This window comes from Micropterus dolomieu, linkage group LG06 (assembly GCF_021292245.1).
Source record: "Micropterus dolomieu isolate WLL.071019.BEF.003 ecotype Adirondacks linkage group LG06, ASM2129224v1, whole genome shotgun sequence".
Classification (NCBI taxonomy): Eukaryota; Metazoa; Chordata; class Actinopteri; order Centrarchiformes; family Centrarchidae; genus Micropterus; species Micropterus dolomieu.
The window spans coordinates 1,452,963-1,457,485 of NC_060155.1; positions in this window are offsets into that span (position 1 = coordinate 1,452,963).

Sequence of the window (4,523 nt, forward strand, 5' to 3'; positions counted from 1 at the left end):
GATTCAAGCTGATAGAAGAGCAACTTTGACTGAAATAACCACTCGTTACAACCGAGGTATGCAGCAAAGCATTTGTGAAGCCACAACACGCACAACCTTGAGGCGGATGGGCTACAACAGCAGAAGACCCCACCGGGTACCACTCATCTCCACTACAAATAGGAAAAAGAGGCTACAATTTGCAAGAGCTCACCAAAATTGGACAGTTGAAGACTGGAAAAATGTTGCCTGGTCTGATGAGTCTCGATTTCTGTTGACATTCAGATGGTAAAGTCAGAATTTGGCGTAAACAGAATGAGAACATGGATCCATCATGCCTTGTTACCACTGTGCAGGCTGGTGGTGGTGGTGTAATGGTGTGGGGGATGTTTTCTTGGCACACTTTAGGCCCCTTAGTGCCAATTGGGCATCGTTTAAATGCCATGGCCTACCTGAGCATTGTTTCTGACCATGTCCATCCCTTTATGGCCACCATATACCCATCCTCTGATGGCTACTTCCAGCAGGATAATGCACCATGTCACAAAGCTCGAATCATTTCAAATTGGTTTCTTGAACATGACAATGAGTTCACTGTACTAAAATGGCCCCCACAGTCACCAGATCTCAACCCAATAGAGCATCTTTGGGATGTGGTGGAACGGGAGCTTCGTGCCCTGGATGTGCATCGCACAAATCTCCATCAACTGCAAGATGCTATCCTATCAATATGGGCCAACATTTCTAAAGAATGCTTTCAGCACCTTGTTGAATCAATGCCACGAAGAATTAAGGCAGTTCTGAAGGCGAAAGGGGGTCAAACACAGTATTAGTATGGTGTTCCTAATAATCCTTTAGGTGAGTGTATAGTAGGCTAAGTACTGCCTCATATATGTAAAAAGTAAGTGTTAAATATATGTAGTGGAGTAAAAAGTAGAATATTTCCCTGTGAAATTTTGTAGAAGTGTAAAGTAACTTATAGAAATAATACAATTTAGACATATTTGTACCTTACATAAGTACAGTAGCCTACTACTAACAAAAATTACCACCCGGGGGAGCTAGCTAGCCATAAAACAAACTGCTGGTTGAGATTAAAACTTATCTGAGTCAAGGCAGTCATTGCCAAAAATCTTCTCATCCGAAGTCGTCGTCTTCGACGGGTTGTCTCATATTGCTGCTGTAATATAAAGAAGTATGCCAGGCTATAAGCAGTCAAAAGGAGTTGAGGCTCTGGCATTTTTGCTCTCGTTTTACCTTAGAAGTGTGAAATTCACAACAACAAGGTACACGAGACCAGTGCATTCATTTCGTTCACCATTCATAATTATCAACTACTATAGCCTACATATTGTATAATAATAATATTCTGTAAATATTCTGTTTATAATATCACATTATAATCCGTAAATAATTAGCATAGCCTAATTTCTGTGGAAAAGACACCTCACATCTAGTAAATTTATCAAATCACATTTATTCACAAGTTACATCATTTTCAATAGAAGAAGTTATAGAAATAGAAGATTTGTAATGGTATCAGTTTTTGTTTTAATAAATATTCATGATTTTATTTCAGTAAGCAGCGGGAATCCGAGGTGTTTACATTATCGGGGTAACGCACGGAGGAAGCGACATCTATGTCGGTGACGTTGCAGGGTGTTCCGAATGGAGGTATTTTGTCGAGGAAAGTTCCCTTAACTGACATTCCCTGAGCAGGGAGCAGAGAGTAGGGAGTGCTGTTTATGTACATCGTGGATGTACATAAACAGCGGATCGGAACGCAGCCTATGTGTGTATATGTGTGTGTGTGTGTGTGTGTGTGTGTTTGTGTGTGTGTAACTGAAATTAACATAATAAAGCAGACGTACTGTGCCACATAGTTTAGTTTGGCATGTAATTGTTAGTGATCCAGGGGCACGTTCAAGCTCTGATTTATACTTCTTAGTCAAATCTATGCTGTAACCTGACTTGCACAAAAATGTAACTACATGTTGCGGCGACGCGCGGACATACCCGAGGGCGCGGGGAGTTTTTCACTCTTCCCATTGGCTGAAGCATGACGTAAGTGAATATCAGTATGAGGTTTTGCTAAAATAACTTAAATCAACCGTGATATTTACTTTAAGTTAACAGCTATCGTGCTATTTCGATAGATGATGTGTAATCACTAGTTTGACTGTAATATATTTTTTATATATTAAGCTGATATATGTTTTTACAACCCGAAAAACTACAAATATGGCGCTTATTTCATCAAGCTGCATAGCGCGGGTGTAGGGAATTGTAGTTTTAAATCTACATTACTGTTCTTCTTAGAATTGGAAGTTGATAATACTGAATTGAGAGTTTATTGTGGTATGTAAGGGGATGATACACACGTGTATAATCAGATATTAAATATAATTGTGAAATGGATGAAAATCTATTTTACCTATATGTGATTTCGCCCCCTGTTATTGACCACACTGACATGTTAGATGAGGTCAAGAGCTTTCCGTAACAGTTGGTCCCATGTCTGTATCTATATTTTTTGCTTAATTATAGAACTTAATATATGCACTGAGGTCAGGGTTCAAAGGTCAATATATCAAAGCAGGAGCCATGAAAAATCTTTTTACTGATATATGTTACTCTCCAGGGCGAGACCTTTCCAACGATGTACTTGGCAAAAACAGACCTAGTTGGGCTGCTTAGCTGGGTCAGCAGTGCAGAGGCTGACTTACTGCAGCTAGGCTACGCATGAACCTGCTCACATCGGACTTTCAGAGGAGAGAACAGTTTACCTGACTGCTGTTCCCAAAAGTCACTCTCTTTGAGTTATTTTCTCTTCTTGCGCCCAGAAGAATAGTCCCTCTTTGTGCTCTCCTCAACATTATAAACACTCGCTTTCAAAATTGACTCGTTTTTTGCGACAATTCCTATCATTATCAATGTGCCTTTTCAAATTAACCAGTAGTTTTATTTTGAAAGTGGAACAGGAAGTTGCGTGTAAAAAGCAAAAAGTAAAGCCATCTGTCCATCCTGAAGCTCTATAACGTTAAACCTCCTCGGTATTGCATTCCCTTTTGATTTTTGAGGCTGTGTTTGGTCCTATTCAAGCTGTGTTCACTGGGAGGCTGCTGTACGCGGTTTCGTTACCCGCTGGCCCGGCTCCGGCGCCATGGCCATAAACTTTACAAGCCCCCTGGCCAGAAAACCTACATGGTTTGAGACAGAACAGTGATGTGCAGAGTTTGTGTGAACTTTGCGGGACGTTCTAATCATTGATCACCATTTATGAACCACACAAAGAATATTATATCGTTTATAAACAGTACTTTCAATAGACCCGTGAGGAACTGCGGCGCCCATGCATGCACAACTCTGCACCGGTGAACGAAAGAGGAGCAGAGCCGAGAGAAAAGGATCAACAATAAGCCTCAGTTTAGCAGTGACTAATGAATAGAGGCTGCAGCTCCGCAGCTTTTCAAGATTAAAGCAGAGCTGCCGTGTGTAACCCTGTGCTGTGCATAGGAATTAGGAGCCTTACCCAATTGATGTGTACATGAAAGTACAGACAAGCCTACCTTTGACCACCCATCAGGTTGCCATTCATTGGGCAACAGCATTTCAGCAGGGTGCTGCACGTGAATCTCCTTATAGAGTGGGTGACATGGCCTAGGAAGAGAGTTCAGGTTTTGCTGATCACTGATGAGCGAAGAGGCATGAGGAAGTCTATGAGCAGTATTTGCCACGTTTGCCATCAGCAAATGAACTTTAATCACTGAGCCTTCAAAAGGTGAGTAGTGTAATACAGTGGTCTTGGTTCCATGAGACAGATAGCACCATAAGCCTCTGTACTGACTTCAGATACCTGAATGCTTGATAATCTGATTTAATACTTGATGAAGGCAAAGTGCCATATCACTATAGACATTTGCATGGGTTACAATCTGGTCCCCCTCACCCAGCAGTCCAGAGAGCTGACAGCATTAATGGCAAAATTGGCAAAATGGTGATTATTCTCTAGAGCAGGGGTCCCCAAACTACGGCCCTTTGAACAATGGCAGAGACTGACAGAAAAATGTTTGGGGACCCCTGCTCTAAGGCCGATGAATCAGGTACTGTGTGATGTGTACACCTTGAGCTATTGTTATCTATTGTACAACATGGAAAGAGTATATGGAACAAACCCTTAATGTGTGCCTTTGTCAAAACAGAAATGTGGTACTAGGGCTTTGTCGTTCGTGGTAGTATAATCAAGACCCACTGAGTGCTGTCATTGCAAACAGACCAGGAAGCATCGGACCTTTGTGGGACATCTGAATTCTACTGTCATTGTTCCACCAGGGCTGTTCCAATCAAAGACATGGCAGGCAAGGTGATCCATCCAGCTCCATTGAGGAGGCTGGCAATGGCCGCCACCCAGCAGTCAACACGAATCCTGTGTTGCATAGTCTCATAGATTTTTGGCGGGAAAGTGTTTGTCTTGTAAATTCATTTCTCAGAGGGGCCACAAGATAACAGGCATGTGCTCCTCTATATGAGCCATCACTGGTCAT